The 25,062-nt window shown below is 45.1% G+C and overlaps 1 protein-coding gene across 1 annotated transcript in view; it reads left to right on the forward strand.

Moving 5' to 3' along the window:
• Positions 1-14,072: 14,072 nt before the first annotated feature.
• tmem39a (transmembrane protein 39A) overlaps positions 14,073-25,062 on the forward strand; it is a 36,290-nt gene continuing 25,300 nt past the window's right edge. The window contains exon 1 of the mRNA XM_042334319.1: positions 14,073-14,188. The gene's annotated coding sequence lies outside the window, so the exon portion shown is untranslated. The remainder of the gene's footprint in view (positions 14,189-25,062) is intronic.

Below are 25,062 nucleotides of genomic sequence, written 5' to 3' on the forward strand. Positions count from 1 at the left end.
AATTTTCTTTTTCAAAAATCCTTATTGAACACTGCCATTTCCATTCCCCATAGAAATGGATACAATTAATCTTAAAAGACAACACTTAAGTTTCCTACAACATCGGCATTATTGCTCTCTAATTTGACTGAATGGATTGTGGAGCAGCACAGAATATAAAAGTGATCACATACAATTGGAATTAGCAAAACAGATTAAATAAATCCCCCACTCACATTTTAAATCTATTTGCTTACCTTTGGTTCCCCACGCGTGGCCAGAATTGTCACCCAGTCTAAGCCTGTAAAACTATATTGTCTTAACTTTTAAGATTCCTTAGAACCACGGAGAATTCTTAATTTCAGTCTTGACTTAATCTGAAAGTTGGTTTTCCGCAGTTCTTAGAGAAATGGTTTCCAAATTAACATAGAATTTAACAATTCTGCATAATCTTAACTTTAAAATAGGATGCCTTTACCAGGTACGATTAGGTGCAATTTCAGGATTATTAAACACTACCCTAAGTTTGATGATGTAGTTCTAATGTCACCTATTTTGATCACAGACCAGAGGTCACCTCTCCCCAGAAGATCCAGCGAACAGCAGCAGGGACTTGGGGGTCAGGCAGCTCATTATTCTACAGGGTGAATTAGAAGTCCTTACTCATAGTTTTTAATTATGAATTATTTATTTTTTAAAGACAACATTCATAAAGAGTGTGCAGCTATTACAGGAGATGTCTTTCATCATATTTGTTAACATTGTTGACACCAACTTGATATGTGTAAATGTCTACAAGGCATGCAGTTTGAATATCTCGCAAAGACACATGAGAAAGGACTTTTGATTCATCCTGTAGAATGACTGTTCGAACAGCATCTAGTTTATCATGGATTTTTAGGGAAGCACAGAGGTTAATTCCTTCAGCCACCCTTTAGTTACGTCTCTATTTTTCAGCGAGACTAACCTTAATCACAAACCAGTCTGCGTCTCCTCCAAAGCTATTCTTCATTAGTTGTCACAGCGGATTCAAATTCACCACTGGGTCTATTTATGCGATTAGGTGCAGAAGATCAGCGGATAAGCCAGCGCACAATGACTCTGATGGTTCATAGAGTTTGTGTCAAGCATAACATTTGTTGCTGTTTGTGAGCTAAACACATAGGTTGTGACTTGCTTTGTTCGTTTGTCACACCCACCCTAAGTAGTTGTCCAGGTCTTTGATTGTCTCCTTTTAATAAAAAGATAATGATAGAACCAGTTTCAAGCTGACAGGTGGATTCATGTGGGAATTTTCAAGTTGGTGGTAATTTTCGCCCACAAAATACCCAGTCACTACACTTTCCAGTTTATCCTGTGAAGCATTTGAGACGTCTTAATATAATATATCAAATGTAAATATTATTATTATTTCCACTTACCCTTGTCCAGTAGGAATCCTGGAACAATGAGCTCCGTATGCTCATAACAGGAACAGCTACCATTTTGTTGCATGGGGTGGAGGGGCCACTAAAATCACTACCATTTTCTTTCCTGCCCAAAAACCAAACATAGATACTTACGTGTCAATAATATCACACTAGCAGAAACAGAATAGAAAGCCAAAAATTCTTGAATTGACCATACATGTCACCATTCCACTAGTCAATCCTTCACACTCTCTCTACAATACAAAATTACATTGTATATGGCCTTTCATGTTGGGAGGACGTGCCAAGGTGCTGGACGATCAGGGATTTGGAGCAGGGGGCGCCTTGGGATCAGGGAATATGGGGGACAGGGAGGGTAGGGATAGGGGGGGTGGTTGAAGGCACGGTAAAGAGGAGGATCTTGAGGTGTGCCTTGAAGGAGGCAAGAGAGGGAGTGAGGCAAAGGGAATCTGGGATGGAGTTCCAAAGGGTAGGAGCAGAGATGCTGAAGGCCCAACCACCAATGGTAGGGCGGGGGACGTGGAGCAGGCTAGAGCCTGCAGAGCAGAGGGAATGGACAGGTTTCCCTTCATATTTCATTATCTCTGGAATAAGTTGGAACTTGTCATTCTATTCTTGAGGACTCTCTAGACTTGCAAGATCATCCCTGTGTGACAGACAATTGTCAGGTGTAATATACACTTTAGCAGATGACTGATACATATTTCTAAGTTGTATCTGGAGAAGTGCAGGAGGGTAAGATACAGGAAAGAAAGGCTATCACCCTGCACAGAGCATCAGCTCCACAACTCCACCACCTAAACTGCCCACACACCCTCAGAACCCCAACCACCCAGCCTGAGAGCAAAGATGACTGGGATAGAATACAAGTCAAGAGAAAAATAGGGCATAGTTTGTCCAAGACTTACAAAAAGCAGCGGTTCACTGTGACCTTCGTGAGAGGGTTGTAGGGATCTGTCCTTGCAATCCAACTGGGGATCACTGATATGCAAAGAATATCCTTGAAGCTGAGAAGGTTCTACACACTTAATTTGTATCTCCATGGTATGGCTCGCTCCCCCCCCTTTCAGAGTGTATTTAGCTTATTGCTAAGTGTTTCTTACTAATTGAATTTGTTTTACTAGGGGACAAGTACCACCAGATTGATCTTTAGTCAATGCAAATGGGATGCTTCAGTCAATCAGAGGTTTATTTTCGAATACCTCTAGGCTGAACCTTTTTTGTGTTTCTCCCTCTTATATTGAAAATGAACAGCGAGTTCGAACTTGAAGACAGGTGATGTAAAAGGGGTGACTGTGACATAGCAGATTGCATAAGAGAAATCCATGAATCAATCAATGCTCCCTGATGTACACTACCAAGGAGATTCTTATCACCAATTTAAGCAATAATAACCCTGGGAGGCCAGATCTACGACAGTCCCAGAATGAACGCAGATAAATTAATTTTGTGAGCACTCAGTTTCGCTTTGTTTCTTATACTTTAATTTTAGTAGTTTTCAGCTTTTTTTTAATGTCTTTTGAAAAGCAATGGAGGTAGAATATAATCATCCTCAAGTTCATTTGCATTTGCATATAGAGTTACATAAGAATAATACAGGAGAGAAACAGGCCAGTCAGCCCATCTAGTTCACATTTATACTCTACATGAGTCCCCACTCCTACTATTCCCCTCTTCTACACCCCTATTCCACTTTCTTTCACATAAGCATCGTGTTTCCTCTTTTCCTGGCTCATACCTCAGATTTACTGAACCAGTGTGCATCCTAGGCATCAGGTTCAAATCCACAGCTATCCTTCCTTCCACACATCCAGTCCCTGACCCGGACTGTCTTCCCCTACCTCAGTCACATTGCCTGACTCCGACCGTACCTTATACACAGCCAAAACACTTGTCCGTGCGTTCGTCGCCTCCCGACTCGACTTCTCAAATACCCTCTGTATCGATCTTCCCAGCTCCACCATGCACAGATCTAACTGATCCAAAACTCCACCGACGACATACTCACCTGTACTAAACTCTGCACCCCCATCACATCAGTTCTAGTCAGGCTCCTCTGGCTCCCTATCACTGAACAGATCGATTTTCAAGATCCTCACACTCGTTTTCAAATCCCTTCATGCCCCGGCAACTCCCTACCTCTCCAACCTGCTTAACCCCCAACCCACAACCCGCTGCCCCCCCTTGACTGGCTCCTTCCTTCTGCATGCCCCTTGAGCCCTTTCAGCCACTACGCCCCAAAACTCTATAATACTCTTTCTCTATCCCTCCGCCTTGCCCCTTCCTTCCCCATCTTCAGGTCGCACCTGAAGACCTTCGTATTTGACCATACCTACGGTTACCTCCCTCTCCCCCCAGCTTGGCGCCTTGCTCCGCTACTGTCAAGCGCTCTGCGACGCTGCCTTGCGTGAGGACCGCTATATAAAAGCAAGTTCTTGTTGTTGTTGCTACATACATTGATGGTTTCTGCTTCAACCACAGTTTCCAGCACTGAGTTTCACATTCTCACCAAGCTCTAGTGAAAATGTTCCTCCTAAACTCCCTGTTTGATTTCCTGTTAGCTACCTTATATTTATGCCCAGTGGTTTTGGAATCACGAACAAATGGGTTAAACCTATCAACATCTACCTTATTGAATCCTTTCATAACTTTATATACCAGGTCCCCTCTCAATCGTCTCAAGTTAAGATAAAAACACTGCAACCTGTCCAGTCTTTCTTCAGAACTGAAATCACGTACCTCGAGTTAACCTACTTATACCTGGTAACATCCCACTGGAGTTCTCCACTCCAATCCATTCTCTGCTCTCTCCCCATTGAGTCTGTGCTGGTTCTCACTCCCCACTGGAGCTCTCTACTCTAATCCCATTCGCTGCTTTCTCCCCAACTTTATTTTCTGGTTTGTTGATCCAAGAAGTTGCTCCTTTACAGTTACCATTTTTTTTTGTGCTCATGTTTCATGCTATAAAACTGCTGGTGAGAGCATTCAGGGCGAAGGCTTTGTGGAGAAAGCCAAGCTGCATCATGGTCTTGCTACATATTTAATTATCTCTGAAATAAGTTGGAACTCGCCTTCTATCCTCAAGGATTTTCTGGAGTTGCAAGGTCCTCACTGTGTGACAGACAGTTGTCGGGTGTAATGCACACTCTCTGCTCTCTCTTCTCAGACTTTCGCCCACAAAATATACAGTCAATTCACTTTCCAGTATATTCTGTGAAGTGTTCTGAGGCGCATCGAAGATGTAGTAAGGCACTATATCAAATGCTAATGTAAGGATTTTTTAAAATTTTAAATGGAATTAGTGTCCAAATTTGCGGACAATACGAAGATAGGTGGGAGTAAGCTGTGAGAATGACACATAGAACGCAAAGGGAAATAGACAGGCTAGGTGAGTGGGCAAGAAAGTGGCAGATTGAGTATAATGTGAGGTACTGTGAAGTTATTCACCTAGATAGTAAAAATAGAAAAGCGGATTATTTTCTAGAGGGGGAGAGACTAGGTAGTGTTAGTGTTCAGAGGGATTTGGGTGTCCTTGTACACCAGTCACAAAAAGTTAGTATGCAGGTACAGCAAGCAACTAGGAAAGCTAATGCCATGTTGGCGTTCATTGCAAAAGTGTTAAGAGTACAAGAGCAGGGAAGTTTTGCTGCAGTTGTATAAGGCTTTGGTGAGACCGCACCTGGAATATTGTGTGCAGCTTTGGTCTCCTTATTTAAAAAAAAACATATTTGCCTTAGAGAGGGCGCAGTGTAGATTCACTAGGTTGATTCCTGGAATGAAGGGTTGTCCTACGAGGACAGGTTGAGTAGACTAGGCCTATATTCTCTAGAATACAGAAGAATTAGAGGTGATCTTATAGAAACCTATAAGGTTCTTAAGGGTCTTGACAAGGTAGATGTTGTGAGACTGTTTCCCCTGGTTGGAGAATCTAAAACTAGGGGCAAAGTCTCAAGATTAAGGGTCAGCCTTTTCGAACTGAGTTGAGGAAACATTTCTTCACTCAGAGGGTAGTGAATTTGTGCAATTCTCTACCCCAGAAGGCTGTGGATGCTCAGTCCTTAAACATATTCAAGACTGAGGTTGATAGATTTCTAAAGGATATGGGGATAGGGAGGGTAAATGGAATTCGGTTAGAAGATCAGCCATGATCTTACTAAATGGCGGGGCAGGCTCAAGGGGCCGAATGACCTACTCCTGCTCCTATGTCTTATGATTTTATGGTAATCTTCGGATGGTCCTCCAGACTAAGATTATGATTAAATATCGAATACTGAAGGAGTGTTGAATTGTTGGAGGTTTCATTTTTTGCATAAGGAGTTTAAGAAAAGATACCATCTGCTGGCAGACGTGAGCAGCGGAAGCTGAGAGCAGACGTAGAGCAGGAGTAGGTCACCACTCCCTGATCCCAATCCCCCCACCACCGCCCCCCTCCCCCCATCCTGGCTGTTCAGCGCCTTGGGATGTCCTCCTGATGGAAAAAGCATTTTACAAATGTAATTTTCTATTGTATTGTAGCAGATGGAAGTTGCTACAATACAATTGCTCATTAATATCATTGATGTTTTCTTGGTATTTATTTGCTGCTTGCTAGGTTTGACAACACAATAACAAACCAAAGTAACTCAGTGTGAAACTATTTAATATGTTTCAACATGCCCTAACAAACAAAAGCAACAGCATAGTGATCAACAGAGCAAGTGCACACTCACAGAAACCATGAAGCCTGGTAGGGGATTTCTGTGAAATCGGGAGGACACATTTCAATGGAAGATTGATAGTTTAATACATTTTCATTCCTGTAGATGGTAAATTTTAAACAGGGGACCTTCCATGCAAATGTGCCATAAGATAAATGTGTTGGGCAAAGATTTGTTGTCAAGCGATTAATTAATTTTAACGGTTATGACTACATGTATCATATCGCTATTTGAAGATGTTTTCTTTCACTTATCTGTTAGGACTGGCCTGAACCTAACACTCTGAGCAATTGCACTTTGTGCAATCTTTTCTCACCATGGTAGATGTGAAATCATTGACACTTAACCATTTGATATTGGGCCAGGGACATTCTCTACTAGAGTTCTTACTTTAGAGTTAGCTGCCTCTGACCTGTGGTTTTGAAGCATAAACTATGAGAGGACTGAGAGATCTGGTTACTGCCATCTTCTATCATTATAGGAACACAACATTTACTCTCTCCGTGACCTGATTATAGATTTTCCTGACCCGTGTGAAGATTACTGATAACTGATCTTCAACCGTGCTTATGGTCACCTCCTCCCTCCCTCCCCCAGCTTGGCATCAGGCTCCGCCACTGTGTTGCACTCCGAGACTCTGCTCCACCTGAAGGGTGCTATATAAATGCAAGTTGTTGAGGTGTCTCTCCTTTCTCATTACCACAGCAAGAGAAGATTGCTTTCATTCCTGTGCTCCGACCTTACCATAAGAAGGTGGGAACTGGGTATATTTCTCCGATCATGCAAAATTAAAAACAATTGAATTGACTCAAAGATACAACAAGGACAGAATCAGGTGCCAAATTTTATTTGAAATAAAGGATCAGTGAAAACATACAATAATTAATCTTTGAGATTTTGTTCTCTTGGCAAGTGATAAAGCTTGACCTTTATTAATTTGTTGGAAGGTGCATGTGTGCACAATTTGTTTGCAAACAAAGTACTGGGATGAACAATAATCTACAGGAAGATTGCATTATAAAGACATAGCAGCAAGATCTCAATTCTCAGCCATCAGTGTTGATATATTACAGCAGTGAGAGAAAGATATGTTTAAATCCTGGGCTCCAATTCATTGAATAAGAAAGTAAGAACAGGTTGAGTTTTCCCAATCATGTGAAACTAAGTTTTATGAAGCGATAACAATATAACTACAAAACGAAATATCAACAGCAATTGAAATGTTACTACTACTATTATAAAAGTGTTATATTTCTGGGGGTGACTGATTCCCTGCCTTACCACCAGGCAGCAAACACACTGTATCTAAAATTAGGTCAAAGAGGGCCCCCTACAGGCAAGAGAAGTGTAATGCTGGAACTGTTCAATTCATCTCTTCGCCTGTTGTAATTTTCTTAGTGATTTGGGTCAGTTTATGGGTTGCTCGTTAATCTGTTCTTCTTGAGGCATGTCTTGTAAGAAGAACTGTTGTGCGCAACTGGCTGCCAGGTTTCGCCCACAAAATATACAGTCAATTCACTTTACATCACCGAATGATTGACTTCGAGATCCTCACACCCATGTTCAAATCCATGCACTCCCTGGCACTTCCCTACCTCTCCGACCTGCTCACTCCCCAATCCACCATCCGGTGCCTTCGCTCAACTGGCACCGGCCTCCTGCTTGTCCTTCACACCCTCCGCTCCACCATTGGAGGTTGTGCTTTCGGCAACTAGGCTCGGAAACTTTGGAAAACTCTCCCTCAATCCCTCCGCTTTGCCCCCTCTCTCCCCTTTTTCGAATCCCGCCTGAAAACCTTCCTTTTCGACTATGCTTACACCTCCCCCCCACTCTCCCCCACCCCCCGGCTCGAAGTCAGGCTCCGCCATTGTTAAGCTCTCTGAGACATTACCCTATCTGGAAGGCGCTACATAAGCACAAGTTGTTGTTGTTGTCCAGGGACTTGGGATGTCCTCCCAACATGAAAAGCATTATATAAATGCAATTTGTCATTGTTATTGTCTACTTGTGGAATAATAATTAACTTGAGGAAATACATTGGTGCTCCTCTTCTCCAACAGGCACATTCGTATCCAGCCAATCTGTGACAATGACACTTGGGGGAGTGCCATTACATCGTCTGCTCTGAGCACATTGCAATGGAGGAGGAGAGAGACAGATTATCTTGGATTCAATTTTGGAAAAACAATAATCCTTGCATTTGATATAACACCTTTGCACATCTTCAAGACATCTCAAAGTGCTTCACAGAGTACACTGCAGACTCTATATTTTGTGGGCGAAAAACCTAATCAAACATCAGTTCTAACCAGTTGGGGTGGGTGGATTGGCATTCTTAACCTGAACTCCTCAGTCATCAGACTATTAATAATTATTATTAATTAATAATATTATTAATAATAATCCTTGCATTTGATATAGCGCCTTGTCACATCCTAGAGATGCCTCAAAGCTCTTCCCAGAATATACTGTGAAGTGAATTGACTGTATATATTGCTACGCTCTTTAGCATCAAGCCAGACCATGATAGTGACAGTGGAGTAAGGATGTCAGCAAAACTATCTTGAAAAACCCTACCAAAAGTATCAGTTCTGACGAGCTGGGGCAGGCAGATTGGTATTGCCACTTGAGCTCTCGCATAACTGCTGAGTATACACAGCCACGCTACACTTTACAGTGAACTTGTGAAGTGCTATGAGACCTTGGTGATGTGATAAAGTGCTCTATCAAATGCAAGGATTATTATTGTTTATTATAACTTCTCACAAGTTATCCTTGTATAACACATTACAACAATAACTTGTATTTTTTTACGGTACACGGCATTACGGTATAGTAGCAGGTCTGTTTATAGCGTAAGCACACAATACTGAAAGTGAAGTAAACGTCTGACTTCCGAAGCTAACTGCCCAGCTTCCTGTGTACAACATACAGGCACGAAAGCCTCTCAGCGTCTGGCAACTTCTCTACAACCACTGGAAATGTTCGCGAGAGGACGTGACATCAGCAACAAACTGACACCCGGCAGCCATTTTTATAGTGTTCCCGCTTATATTATGCTTCAAACGCTCTGGGATGTTACCCTGTGTGAGGGGCACACTATATAAATGCAAGTTGTTGTTATTTATAGACCAAAACCAGTGCATTACGATGGGTTCAGCCAGTAATTTGTTTTATAAAATAAAATAGTTTGGGATGATCCTTGGGACACTCAAATCTTTTAACTTCATCTTTCTTAATGAATAATCTTTTATAATACCTTTTTTTGGTAATGTCCCCTTTTTACAATTGTTTGTCATCCAATGTTACCATTGTTACCATCCAATGTCATCCAATGACATGGTAATGTCGCACAAGTCTTTCCATTTTTGATTTCACTTTCAATTTACATCAATAAGCATGAGCAATTATTTTGTCAGGCACAGCCAGCCAACACAAAGTTAAAATATGCAGCCGCTTGTCCTTGCTGATAGCTCTGTGTGAGATATGAAAATAGCTGGCGTTACAAACCTGGACATATCACTCACAGCTGAATCACCACTCCTCAAGTCGTCAAATTTGAAAGCATGTTTGTTACCTTGGTGGCTCAGATTACAACGGTATTGCCCTGTGCAGAAATAAGTGGAACTTATTCCACTTTTGATTCTTGTCTGTATTGAGTGAGCTGATCTCAGCTAAGGTGGTGGCAGGATCTTACAGTTGGTTCAGTGCAATTTGGAAAATATCAGTCAGGGTCATGAGGAAAGAGCAAGAGAATTCTATGCACCCATTTAGACACAATACGCTAAATGGCCTCTTGAACTTCCTTGCTGTAAGTGTTCCATCATTCTACAGTATAATTTCTTGTTGAAAGCTCGTCAATGCCAGTTTTTGTCTTGCTCCATAGAAATCCATCTGGTGTCTCAGCTGAGAGGGGATGGGGTTCACTCAGCTTAAGTGAACAAATTCAAGCGAACAGCTACTGAAAGGTCACTGCATGTTACTTGGGACTAAAATACTTGAAATTCCACACTTTCTGTGCTTACACTTCACTGTGTATTGCAGGAACGTTTACTTTTAACAGAATACAAGCTGATTACCACTGGCAACTCTTCGGGTTAATAACTGGTAAGACCTATGTCAATAAAATGCATTCAAAAAATTATTGTCATGTTAATATTTCTGCTCCTGTGTGCTTTATCCACATAACTGCAGTCAAGTGACTTGGGTATCTGAAGGCAAATTGACTGCTATTGAATTTTATTTGGAGACATCAAATGTATTACCCCAGATTGAAATTACAAGTACTCCCCAGGCAATTCAATATATTTGGTAGGACACTGTACTGAAATGGTAAAACACCTGTAGGCTACTATATCTGAATTTTGTTTATTATATGGAGAGTACTAGAGCCAGAGAAAATGTTCATTTTAATTTAAATCCACACATTCATCACATCTAGGCGCGACTACGCCAACTCACTGCTTGTCAGCCTTCCCAATACTTCCCTCCATAAGCTTCAGATCATCCAGAACTCTGCAGCTCATGTCCTCTCCTGCATCAGGCTCCGAAACTCCATCACCCCTACCCTTGTCTGGCTCCCACCTCCCAGAGGATAGAGTTCAAAATCCTTGTCCTCATCTTCAAGGCCCTCCATAGGCTTGCTCCTTCCTATCTCTGAGACCTGCTGACGCCAATATCTATCTACTCTCTCCGTTCAGCAGGCTCCGGTCCATCATCGGCGGTCGGGACTACAACCTTTCTACCCCCACCCTTTGGAACTACAACCCACATTCCCTTCGCCTCACCTCCTTCAAGGCGTGTCTCAAAACCCTCCTCTCTGACTGCGCCTTCGTCCACTTTCCTACCCTCCCTGCCCTCCATCCGCCCCAATCCTGACCTCCAGCTCGTATCCAAATCCCTGACGCCTTGGGATGTCCTTCTGACGTGAATAATACAAATGTTAGATATGTATTGTAATTGAGATCAAAGATGCAATCTTTACAATATGATACTGAGAAGCAAATGACTTTCCAAAGAAAGCTGGTATGTTTCCAAATGTGATATATTTATGACTTGAATACTTGCCAACCGATATATGGTTTGTTAGGGTATCAGCCTGGCTCAGTTGGTTGCAACATCTTGCGCTTATATAGCACCCTCCTCGCAGGATAGCATCTCAGAGCGCTTAACAGTGGCGGAGCCTGACTCCGAGCCCCGGGGGGGGGGCGCGGGGGGCAGAGACCATAGAGGCATTTAAAGGTGAGGGCGATGGTCTTGAACTCGATCCAATGGGGCAAGTGGCTTTAGACGAAGCGGGGCGAGGAGGGGGGTATGCAGAGCAGGGTGAGGAGGGGTTATGAGAAGCAGGGCGAGGAAGGAGGTATGCAGAGCGTGGCAAGGAGTGGGGGGTATGTGGAGCAGGGTGAGGAGTATGAGGAGCGCGTGGAGGGGGGACATGAGGAGCAGGACAAGAGCGTGCATGAGGAGTGGGGTGAGGATGGGTTAAACAGAGCAGGGAAAGTGCGAGAGGGGGTATGAAGAGTGGGGCGAGAGGGATATGCGGAGCAGTAAAAGGAGTGGGGTATGCGGGGCAAGTGATACGCAGAGCGGGGCGAGGAGCAAGATATGCGAGGGTGAGGAGGGGGCACGTGGAGCGGGGCGAGGAGGGGTGTATATGGAACGGGGCAAGGAGGGGGGTATGTGGAGTGGGGAGAGGAGGGGGGAATATGGGGCGAGGATGGGGGGATACAGAGCAGGGCGAGGGTGAGGATGGGTGTATGTGGAGTGGGGAGAGGAAGGGGGGATACAGAGAAGGCTGAGGAAGGGGTTATGTGGAGTGGGGCGAGGAAGGGGTATATGGTGTGGGGCGAGGAGGGGGGATACGGAGCGGGGAGAGGAGGGGGTAATGTGGAGTGGGGAAAGGAGGGGGGTATGTGGAGTGGGGTGAGGAGTGGGGTATGTGGAGTGGGGTGAGGAGTGGGGTATGTGGAGTGGGGCGAGGAGGGGGTATATGGTGTGGGGAGAGGAGGGGGGTATGTGGAGTGGGGTGTGGAGGGGGGTATGTGGAGTGGGGTATGTGGAGTGGGGTGAGGAGGGGGTATATGGTGTGGGGAGAGGAGGGGGGTATGTGGAGTGGGGTGTGGAGGGGGTATGTGGAGTGGGGTATGTGGAGTGGGGTGAGGAGGGGGTATGTGGAGTGGGGTGAGGTGGGGGGATGTGGAGTGGGGTGAGGAGGGGGTATGTGGAGTGGGGTGAGGAGGGGGGTATGTGGAGTGGGGTGAGGAGGGGGGTATGTGGAGTGGGGTGAGGAGGGGGGTATGTGGAGTGGGGAGAGGAGGGGGGTATATGGAGTGGGGTATGTGGAGTGGGGTGAGGAGGGGGGGATGTGGAGTGGGGTGAGGAGGGGGGATGTGGAGTGGGGTATGTGGAGTGGGGTGAGGGGGGGTATGTGGAGTGGGGTGAGGGGGGGTATGTGGAGTGGGGAGAGGAGGGGGGTATGTGGAGTGGGGTGAGGAGGGGGTATGTGGAGTGGGGTGAGGAGGGGGGATGTGGAGTGGGGTGAGGAGGAGGGGATGTGGAGTGGGGTGAGGAGGGGGTATGTGGAGTGGGGTGAGGAGGGGGGATGTGGAGTGGGGTGAGGAGGGGGTATGTGGAGTGGGGTGAGGAGGGGGGGATGTGGAGTGGGATGTGGAGTGGGGTGAGGAGGGGGGATGTGGAGTGGGGTGAGGAGGGGGATGTGGAGTGGGATGTGGAGTGGGGTGAGGAGGGGGGATGTGGAGTGGGGTGAGGAGGGGGTGAGGAGGGGGGTATGTGGAGTGGGGTGAGGAGGGGGTGAGGAGGGGGGTATGTGGAGTGGGGTGAGGAGGGGGGATGTGGAGGGGGTATGTGGAGTGGGGTGAGGAGGGCGTATGTGGAGGGGTATGTGGAGTGGGGTGAGGAGGGGGGATGTGGAGTGGGGTGAGGAGGGGGTATGTGGAGGGGGTATGTGGAGTGGGGTGAGGAGGGGGGATGTGGAGTGGGGTGAGGAGGGGGGGTGTGGAGTGGGGTGAGGAGGGGGGATGTGGAGTGGGGTGAGGAGTGGGGTGAGGAGGGGGGGATGTGGAGTGGGGTGAGGAGGGGGGATGTGGAGTGAGGTGAGGAGGGGGTATGTGGAGTGGGGTGAGGAGGGGGGATGTGGAGTGGGGTGAGGAGGGGATTGATGGGCTCACGGCGGAGTCTGGCTGCGGGAAAGGACCCGCAGTGTCTCTCTGTCTGTCTCTCTCTCGGCCCACCATTGCCCCACTGCCGTGCCCCGGTGGCAGGCGATGCCAGTCAGGACCAACGCTCACTTCCGGGGGCGGGACGTCGGCAGGGGACAGCCGGGAGAGTGAGAGAGAGAGACCGGAAACCGCCGCGACTTACTGACTGACACTCGAGTTGACCAACCAGCGGGCCGGAGAGGACCCGTCAGTCAGTCAGGGTTTCCGGCCTCCCACACACCTTTGGCTCCCGCCCATTGGCGAGGCCGCCGATTGGTTGGGGCGGGGCTTCCGCCCAGCGCCACCGCCGCGTTTTTGAACCGACTCAAACAGCGCACAACGACCAAACGCGACTTGTCGGAAGCGCGGGCCGACGGGCGGGCGGCGCGGCCAATGGCCGCTCGGGTTCGGGCCCGTCCGTCCGTCCGTCCGCGTCACGCGCGTCGCGCGCGCGCGGGGGGGGGCGGGACTTCCGGTAGCGAGCTGGGTTGCGCCGCAGGTTGACACGGATCGCCACGTCGCGCGTCCAGCTGATACCACGGTGCGTGGCGGTGCGGCTGCTGCGGCTCCGGGACACATTTCTTCGGGGGTGGGATTTTTTAAACCCCACAACCCCCAGTCCCCGCACACACTTTTTTTTTTAAAAAAAAACTTCGAATTTTTTTGTGGGGGGGGGGCGGCGGGGAGGGAGGGGGGCAACAAAAAATACTCCTTCCCCTCTCTTTTTTTTAAAAAAAAAGTGGGGTTGCTGTGGTGGTGGTGGGGGGTGGGTGTGAGCACCGGGAAAGGACGGGCGTCGAAGCTTCTGTTCTCCCCCCGAGTCGATGGTTGTGAAACGGTCCCGTTCCCGGAAGATTAATGTGTGAGTTGGAGCGCGTTGTTTTTGTCCTCGACGGCTCCTCCCGTCTGTGCGCCTCTCTCTCTCTCTCTCTCTCTGTCTCTCTCTGTCACCGAACCCCCCCCCCCCCCCTCTCCCTCTCTTCTCTCTCTCTCTCTGACCGAAAAGTTTCTCTCTCTTTCTATCCGAAACTTATTATTATTTGAGAAGTAAAAGTGTGCGGTGTGTGTGTGTGTGTGTGGTGGTGGTGGAGGGGGTGGAGGAGCGGCGGAAAGAGTTCATCTGTTTTTTTTTCAGTCTCTCTTCAGAAACGGGGTTCAAAATGGTGGTGGGGGTGTGAGAGGGGTTTTTTTTTGTGTGTGGTGGGGGGCGGTGGGGTGGGGAGTGAAAAAAAACTCGTTTGAGGTGGTCGTGCTTTTTTTTTAAAAAAGGTTTGGAGAGGAGAGGTTTTGTTTTCGGGGTGTGGTGGTGTATTGAGAGAGGGTGTCGCGTTTTTTGTGTGTCTGTGTGTGTGTGTGTGTGTGTCTGTGTGAGGAGTTCAGAGTGGAAGGAAGGAAGAAGGTATATGATGTGATCTGTGCCACTGGTTGTAATTTAACTTCACTCAAAACGTTTTGCAAAGAGAGGGAGAGAGAGAGAGAGAGAGAGGGGAGGAAAGAAATGCAAATGAGTCCCTACACTGTAGAAAGAAAGGAAGAAAGAAAGTTTGCTTTTTCTTCAACCCAATAGAAAACGCCACCTGTTCGTTGTTTTTTTTTTCTGTGTTCACTGAATTTGGTCACACACGTTTCCCCATTTCCAAACCAGTAATTTCACTCTTGTTAATTGAAAGGGGATGTTTCAATCGGGTTTTGCCCTCAGTGGTGAGATAAATGTTGAAGTCCTACAGAGATATTACATTTGGGTTTTTTTTTCTCTTAAAACAACAGGTGCCATTTTGCCTGTGTGTTTTTTTAAAAACAAAGTTATAAAAGTTAGTTGAAGCTTATAGTACTGCATGAGTGATGGAAGTCATTCACCTTACTTCCCCCCCCCCACCACCACCACCTACCTAGCAGTCGAAGACTCTGCATACATTCTTGCTCGTACCATAGATATTCACTGTGCAACGTGTAGCTTATGAACTCAGGCCACAGATCCTCCCAAGTTTGCTCTGATCACAGGTGCAGAATCCAGGCCTCCAGTTAGAAAAGTCCATAACTCATGTTTTCCTACAGATGAGCTAAACTGCTTCCTGTCACTTAATGCGATCGTTTTTTTAAAAAAAAATGAGGCAACAATCTTCAATGGATTTTTTGTACAGCACATTGGTACTTAAAGGCTATGTTATTGTGATAAGAGTTATTTAAATTTTAAGTCTTGAAAAGCTGCAAGATACTGAATGTGGCATTAGCTTTGCAACAGCCCTCACTGTAGGCCTATGTTCATAAGTTGTGCAGATCAAATTTAACCAAATTGTTGAGCAGTTGGTTCATTGATTCTTTATTAGACTGAGTGGAAATGGTACCTTGGAATTCTGTGAATGAAGCTGTTCCTATTTGTGCAGGACCTGGTCGTTTTTGCACAGTGTACCAGGGAAATAATTAAAATCTTTGTATTTGTTATAGTATGCACATTATCAGGTTGTCGAGACATCTCAAAGTGCTTCACAGGAAGTACTGCAAAGTGTACAACTTCTTATTATTGATTTCACCCACAAAATATAGTCAATTCACTTTACAGTATATTCTGTGAAGCGCTTAGAGACGTCTCAATGATGTGATAAGGCGCTATATGAAATGCAAGGATTATTATAATTATTTATTCAGAATTCTGCAGCTCGTGTCTTCTCCCACACCAGGGTCCGTGAACCCATCATCCCATCTTTGCCCGGCTCCACTGGATCCCCATCCCGCAGAGGATCAAATTCAAAATCCTTGTCTTCACTTTCAAAATCCTCCATGGCCTTGCACCTCCCTACCTCTGTGACCTGCTAACCTTTACTGGTGTGTCTGCTCCCTTCGCTCGGTAGGCTCTGGTCTCCTCCACGTCCCCCGCCCTGCCTTCTCCCACTCTTTGGAATGCTCCTTCTCCCACTCTTTGGAAACCCACTGTCCCTTGCCTCCTTCAAGGTACATCGCAAGAATTTGCTCTTTGACCATGTCTTCAATCACCCTCCCTTACCCTCCACCCCTCCTGATCCCAGGCCCCAGCTCGGCTGCACAACCTTGACTATTTAGTGCTTTGGGAAATCCTTCCTATGTGAAAGGGCCATACAAATGTAATTTGTTCTTGTGACTGTATTTGTAGGTGAATACGGCAGCCAAATTGAGCACAGCAAAGTCCCACAAATAGCCATGGAATGAATGACCAATTTTATCTGGGTTGGCCAGGACATCAAGATTAGCGCTCTTCTCTTTTTGAATAGTGCTATGGGAACTTTCACGTACTCCTGAGCAGGCAGATGGGGCCGTGGTTTAACATCTCATCCAAAGGGTAGCACCTCTGGCAATGCAATGATGTCCTCAACACTGCATTGGATTGTCAGCCTAGACCAGGGTGATCCAACCTTTTGGCTGCTGAGGGCCGGATGTGAGAAACGTCCGCGGGCCACATAAGCAATATTTTTGTGTTTTCCTTCCAGAAACATAATCCATAAGAATCGTATAGAAATCCTATGTTTTAAATTGTTTATCTGTTTACTTAATTTCAGTTTTTTTTAATTATAGTGCAAAGTTTAATTAAGCAATGTAAAAATTCATACAAATTTCAAAACAATAATACAGCTAGAGACGAAGTATCTGTCTGCGTCTCTTTCTGTGTGTGTGTGTCTGTCTGCTGTGTCTCTGTATCTTTGTATCTCTCTATGTCACGATCTGCCGGGCCTTCAGCCTCTCAGCCCCGAGGCTCTGGAACTCCATCCCCCAGTGCCTTCGCCTTGCTTCCTCCCTTTCCTCCTTCAAGGCCGGTCTCAAGACCTTTCTCTTTGACCGTGCCTTCAGCTCCCCTCTCGACTCTCTACCCCCTCCTCGCTCCTTCCCTTCCCTCACCCTGACCATTTCCCCCTTGCTCGGGTCCTGACCCAACTGTACAGCGCCTTGGGACGTCCTCCCGACGTGAAAGGCGCTCAATAAATGGAATCTTGTTGTTGTTGTTGATGTGAAGTCCTGTAGCTTAGTGGTGAGAGGACCTGGGTTTGATTCCCGCCAGGAAGAAACGTTGCAAAGTTTCCTTACTCCACACGCCTCTGTTCACCTAGCAGCAAGTAGGAAATTTGGTTGTTAATCGATTGACGGATCATTTTTCCGGGGGTAATAATTTCTCTCAAATAATAATAATAATTTGGTCACTCAATCCACAATTGTTTGTTGAGCATTACTGTGAGCAATTGGCTGCCACGTTTCACCTATAAAATATACAGTCAATTCACTTGACAATATATTCTGTGAAGCAGTTTGAGAGTCTCAAAAGACGTGATAAGGCTCTATATCAAATGCAAGGATTGTTATCTGTCTGTTTCTCTCTCTGTGTTGATCTGTTTGTGTGTATCTCATCTCTCTATATGCATATGTCTCTCTCTGTTGCTGGTTTGAAAGTGTTTGACAAGTTTTGCACTTGATGTCACAGCTTTTCCCACTGGGTCAGACCAAGCCTGGACTCCAGACACAGTACAACTGTGTTCATGGGACAAATGAAAGCATCCCCCGGGTAGGATGCGACCAATAAGCCACCAGTTGCACCATGCCAACCTAGACTGAGCTCAAAGTCCCGATGTGCAGGTTGAACCCATCTCACTCAAAGGCAAGAGTGCTAACAGCTGAGCCAGGCTGAGCTTATGCAGGAACGTTTAGTGTCTACTGTTTTAGAAATGTTCAGGTTAAAGATAGTGTCAATTGTTCCTTTACCCAACATTTGTAATTTCAGAACTGTATGTCGTCATGATGACCTGCCAACAAATCTTGCAACTGATGATATTTGTTGAAAGCAGGTGTCTTTATTGATCATTCGGTTTGAACCCCCACCCCAAACAGTAGCTGAGTGAGAGGCAAAACCTAAGCATTTTTACCACTCTGATTTTGCATTCAATATTCAGGTTCCCCTGAGGATTTGAACTCCACAAACTCCCTGGGCTCTCCTTCAGGCTCACCAAACCAGTGCGCAATCTAGGCGTCCAGTTCGACCCCGAAGCTGCCCTTCCTTCCCCACATCTGGTATCCGCTCGGCTATTCAAAAAATCCATCTCATTCAGAACTCTGCTTCTGCATATTTGCCCGCACCAAACTCCATATCCCTATCTCACCAGTTCTGGCCAGGTTCCACTGGCTCCCCATCACCGAACGGATCAACTTCAGGATTCTCACACTCATGTTCAAATCTATTCACTCCCTGGCACCTCTCTACCTCTCCGACCTCCTCACTCTCGAATCCACCACCCGGCGCCTCCGCTTGACTAGCACTGGCCTCCAGCTTGTCCCTTGCACCGTTTGCTCCACCATTGGAGGTCATGCTTTCAGCCACGATGTCCCGAAACTCTGGAACACTCCTTCAATCTCTCCGCCTTGCCCCGCCCCCTTTTCAAGCCCGCCTGAAAACCTTCCTTTTCGGCCATGCTTGCGGCCACTTCGCCCCACTCCCACCCCCCAGCTTGGAGTCAGGCTCTGCTACTGTTGAGCGCTCTGAAATGCTACCCTGCGTGGAGGGTGGTATATAAGTGCAGGTTGTTGTTGTTCTCTTTGTTGATGAAACTCCTATTTCTGACATTGCTAAGGATAAAAAAAAAGGATGGTATGGCTGTGATATGCATATGATTTCCTTTGGATATGTCTTCCCTTTGTGTGGCTTAGTGCAGTTATATAAAAGCGAATGGTGGACATCCATATATTGTGCATCTAGATTCACCAACCTTATCAGTACTTAATGGAAATATTGTGCCTTCTTGGTTCAGAATGGAAATGTACAGAGATAACCACAATCAGACTACTCTTCAAGTTTTAACAGCCTTCATTTTTTCAAAACCAGACAGACTCTACCACTGTGTGTTAATGCCTGAAGGTAGCAGTCACTGAATCATTGGGGGATAATTATAATAATTGCATTTGATATAGTGCTTTTCACGTCTTCTAGATGTCTCAAAGCGCTTCGCAGAATATACTGTAAAGTGAATTGACCGTATATTTGTGGGGATGTCATGGTAGCTTTTTATGCCTGTGAAGAGTTGTACCACCAACAAAACTTCCAAGCATGTAAAGATTTCAAACTTTTTTGACTTATAATAATAATCTTTGCATTTGATATAGTGCTTTATCACATCGTTGAGAATATACTGTAAAGTTAATTGACTAATGTTTGGGCCAAAACACGGCAGCTACATAGCAGTGTCCTACAAACAGTTGTAGATTGAGAGACCAAATTATTATTTCTTTTTGAAGGGATTATTACACCCAGAAAGCAATCCGCCAATTGACTAACAACCGAGTTCATACTTACTGCTAGGTAAACAGAGGTGTGTGGAGTAAGGAAACTTGCCAAAGATTTCAGCCTGCCCGGGCATAGAGCCTGGGTCCTCTCGCTTGCAAGGCGAGTGCTCTAACCAATATGCAACAGGACTCCACAACTTTCCTACAAAATATTGTATTAAACCGAACAAAGGTGGGTGAAAATATCTCCCCTAAGGGCAAAAGGACAGAAGCAGAAAGCTGGTTCCCTGGTGGCAACTATGTTTATTTACTACAGTAAATTCCTCTGTACAGCTTGACAACATCCATCCTTCAGATGAGAAGTTTAACCGAGGCCCTGTCTTCCTGTTCATATGGATGTTAAAGATCCTATAGCATTATTCGACAATAACAACTTGCAATTATAAAGCGCCCTCCATGCAGGATAGCATCTCAGGGTGCTATTTGTGGGACATTGTGCACAAATTGGCTGTCATGTTTGCCCAACAAAATGCACATAGCGCTGTGAAGTGCTTTGGGACGTCCTCCCAACTTGAATGGCATTGTATTGGGAATAAATGATGCAGATCTTCTCGGTTGTGGCTAGCAGGAGCTGAATAGCTAGAGTTTGTGCATTTTCATTCCCACTTACCAAAAATAAATTACAATATTGTGAAGGCCCTGTCTTTCCAATAGGTAAAGGTTTTTGCCCTAAATGTGCACAAAAGCTTTGTTTATGTTGGTGGTAGCTTCCCCCAATAGCCTAGTGGGAATCCAGGACTATCCAGAGCCACCTGAGTTGTCAGTGTTTGAATCATTTCTGATCTGCATCATATTTTGCCCACCAAGTAGAATAATGTAAGGTTGATCTAACAAAGACTATATCCAGCCTGCGTTTCTGCACTGAATGTATGACGAATAATTTGCCAGTGGTGGTTAAATCTGCGAGTATCAGGTGTAATCCCCCTCTCCTTTCACCTAATCCACCACTACACTTTTCAAAATCAAACAAAATAGCAAGCGAACACAGTGTTAAAACAATGTAAATTCACACTCTGTATAATGTGGACTTGACATGAAATTCCAATAGGGAAATATTCTGTTTGAATGAAAATGCAGAACCGGATCACCATTTTACCTCCGGCTCAGTGCACATATTTTGAAGAACTATTAGCTTTTCACCTTACCCTCTCTCCCATTTCTTCTACTCCTCTCCCCCCCCCACAACAGAGTAGATGAGATTGGTAACCAGACCAGGAGCAAAATCTAGCTTGTGGCTCTGCATGTAATTACTTGACGCTTGCTATGCTATTGTCCACGATGTATGGATTTCTGTATGAGTTTTATGTTTGAGGAAACAACTAGACCATTTTGGGTCCTCGGGGTGCTTGGTGTGTGAGTGTGAGTGTCTTGGTGGAGGCAGGGTTCGTATGAGAGAGAACAATGAAGTAGTTATAGTGCATTAAAAAAGCTGGGCTGTTATTCAGGGTTTTGTGTGGGGACAAAACTTGCAGCAGTAAGTTATAAGATCTGCTGGAAAGTCTATTGCTGGTATTGTATTAACCCATAGTGTGCTACAGAAGGATCCTTAACAGACTAAATGTTCACGAGACTGATTCAATCTTTAATCATTGTTGGTGAAAAGATCTGCAGGAGGAAGATAACTCGCCCCCAGTTCAGCGAATGCCCTTAGGACAGTACATAGATCCCACTGGAACTGCTGTTGCTCTGTCCTACATGTAAGCCACCTTAAATTTGTCTATGGTGCTTTATAATTTTAGGTAATGTTAGCTTTTAAAGCAATTGCACAGTGGGTCTCGCATGGCAGCAATGAAAGTCAATTAAATAATTTCTAGTTACAAATTACTCGTACTTAAAGCTTACTTGCCTTTCTACGTCATGCCATACGTAGTGAGGAATCCTTTCTCCCCACATTGCTTGCTGAAATATCAGAAACCAAGTACAATAGCATTAGTTTGGATTCCTATAACCACATTCAACATCTTAAATATTTGCAAAACACAAAATACTGCAAATGTTGGAAATTTGGATTTGCACTTTCCAGCATCTTAAATATTTATCCTGATTCTTGAATATTTGACACCTTTTTTATTCCAAATATGTTTAATGTAACATTATTATACCATTGATTTCTGACAACACTGACAAATCCTGCTTCCTCTTGTTTCAATCATAATTGGAAGCCTGGGGAACAGTATTCTACATCTAAACCGGGATCAGGGTGTCCCTTAACCAGACTCCCACTTTACAGAACGTTCCTACATGGATTGATATTTTGAAATGTGGCCTATTAACTATGTTGTCATCTTACATCAAGTGGAAATAGTTTAGGGTGTTTTATTAAAGTCCATCTGATTCATCCTGTCTTTTCCAACAATCGTTGCAAGATTTAGTGAGTGAGGAGAAGGTCAGGCTAATGGTTACTGGATTTGTTGTCCAAAATGGCTTATAGCAGCAAATTGGTATGTTGCTTAAGGTTATAATCTGCAATGTACACCATATGTATAGTTATTCTATCTTAATAACCAATTGTTGTTTAATAATTAAGAGCAATTAATGTTGCTGACTAGATAGAAGCAAAGGATGAGTATCATGTCTCATAGACTTCAAAGCTGCAGAAATAAACAGTTGGCTGATCTTAGTGAGGTCAGCAATAATAATAATAATAATCCTTGCAATAAAAACAGAAATTGCTGGGAACACTCAGCAGGTCAGGCAGCATCTATGCAGAGAGGAGAGTTAATTAACGTTTCAGCGATGATCTTTCATCAGTTTCATGTTGATGATCGTTTTGACGAAAGGTCATTGACCTGAAATGGTAACTCACTTTCCTTTCTCCATAGATGCTACCTGACCCCCTGAGTGTTCTCAGAGACTTCTGTTTTTATTTCAGATTTCCGGCATCTGCAATATTTTTCCTTTTATAATAATCCTTGCATTTGATTCAAAGCCTTATCACGCCGTTGAGACATCTCAAAGTGCTTCACAGAATACACTGTAAAGTGAATTGATGGTATGTTTTATGGAAAAGTCGTTTAGCTTCAGGGTCTCTTGAGTCATGAAGGGGAAATTCATCAGCATTCAGCAAGTTGTTGTCCAGAGACCTCGGTTAGAATGTAAGTTCTCAAAAGGCCTCCAAGCATCGCAAAATGTTCCTTTTTACGCATTAACTTCCGCTGACAGATGCCATTATAAGTATGTGTGCATTTCCTAAATGGTACTGTCACAGGACATGTTCTTGGATCTATTTCTTAACCTTTGTACGAAACAAGAGTGGAGTTAAGCTCTGTAAGATATCCGATATCAGCGGCAAGAAGCAAGATCACGCTCAAGTATCCTGTTTTTTTCAATGTTTAGTGGATTCAGTGATGTGGTTATGTGACACATTTGTGCCATGTACACCTAAAGCGTGGCAACCATCCACAAGTATGATTGTAGATCTTGCCTTTTTAAAAGTTGGGAAAGAAGATTTTGCACTATGCAGTAACTATACTGAGGGAATAGGTGGTTAGAGATTTATGTTGGTTGAGCTGGAAAAGATGAGCTTGGAACATTACAGCAAGTAATATTTAAGTTAAACTCAAACCTTTTCCAGCTCACCATCATCAAAATGTTTTGGCTTAACTGTGCTTTTTATACTTCCCCTAGTACACACAGCGCTGCCAACCCCCCCCCCCACCCACTTTTCAGCAATGAAGCACTGCTGGTTTATAGACTCACCTGAATCAGCAGTGGGTCCTCTGCTTTATAATAATAATAATAATAATAATCCTTGCATTTGATGTAGCGCTTTTCACGTCTCAAAGCACTTTACCGGTTATTGTCTTACCTTGTACAGAGAGCCACTTGCTACAAAAGCATTGTTGGCTTCCAGCGCCTTGAGACATCCTCCCGACGTGAAAGACGTTATACAAATATAGTTTTGTTGTTAATGGCTAGATTAAGAGCTCGGCCTACCCGTAGCCAGAAATATAGCCGGGTGGACTGGTGGCAGCTGGATTTATATTGATCTGCTGGGAAGCTTTGAAAACTACTTGTTTACATAATTTGCAACTCCCTGGAGGTAGCAGTGCCCTCTTCGTTTTACATTGAAGTGTGCTACAACAAAATAATACGCAAAGCCTTTGGATGAGGTCCCATCTGCCTGTTCAGGTGGACGGTAACAATCTATTGGCACTATTCAAAAAGAGAAGGGAGTATCCAGGAAACCCAGCAAATTCCCCAAATAAAATTGGTCACTTTATGGCGGTTCGTAGGACATTGCTCTGTGCAATTTGGCTGCCATGTTTCACCCACAAAATATACTTTATCGTATATCCTGTGAAGCACTTTGAGACATCTCAAATGAAAATGTTATAAGAGAATCATTCCAGCCTTACAACTACTGCCGGCTGTTCCAACTAGTCTTTTATCCAGGAACCTAGCTGTGCACCAACCATTTTTTCTAAAGAGTATTTGATCATCTTAATCTACCATACTCCCCGGCTCCTGTCAACGTCTTTACTCCTGCGATCTAAACTCCTCAACCTCCCTGGGCTCTCCCTCAGATTCACCAAACTAGTGAGCAGTCTAGGCGTCCGGTTCAACCTCCAGCTGTCCTTCCTCCCCCACATCCGGTCCCTGACCCGGACCGCCTTCTTCCACCTCTGCCACATTGCCCGACTCCGACCGTACCTTACGCCAAATGTAGCCAAAGCCCTCGTGCGTGCGTTTGTCACCTTTCGTTTGGATTGCTCAAATGCACTCCTCGCCAGTTTCCCCAGCTCCGCTATTCAAAAGATCCAGCTCATTCAGAACTCTGGCACCCGCAAACTTACCCATATCAAACTCCATACAAACATCTCACCAGTTCTGGCCAGACTCCACTGGCTCCCCATCATTGAATGGATCAACTTCAAGGTCCCCACACCCATGTTCAATTCCCTGCACTCTCTGGCACCTCCCTACCTCTCTGACCTCCTCACTCCCCAATCCACCACGCGTTGCCTCCACTCCACTGGCACCAGCTTCCTGCTCGTCCCTCGCGTACTCGGCCCCACCATCGGAGGTCGCACATTCAGCCACTACACCCCAAAACTCTCGAACACTCTTCCTCAATCCATCCACCTTGCCCCCTTTTTCAAGTCCTACCTGAAAACCTTCCTCTTCAACTGTGCTTACAGCCACCATTCCCCCCCGCCCCGGCTCGAGGTCCACTCCACCACTGTTAAGAGCTCTAAGATGCTACCCTGCCTGGGGCACTATATACGTGCAAGTTATTGTTATCATTACACTTATCTTCAATGTCATTCTTAAACTTATATTTATCCAGTTCATTTTTTCCATTAATCAACATGGTATTTAATTATACATGTAATTTGATGGAGTGGGGGTAATCTCTTGTTTTGATCTAGATTTGCTGATTTTGTTCTTTTTTACAAACAGTCTAATTTAAGAATCACATTTGGATCTACGTTGTTTATG

This window comes from Callorhinchus milii, unplaced genomic scaffold, assembly GCF_018977255.1.
Source record: "Callorhinchus milii isolate IMCB2004 unplaced genomic scaffold, IMCB_Cmil_1.0 Scaffold4, whole genome shotgun sequence".
Lineage (NCBI taxonomy): Eukaryota > Metazoa > Chordata > Chondrichthyes > Chimaeriformes > Callorhinchidae > Callorhinchus > Callorhinchus milii.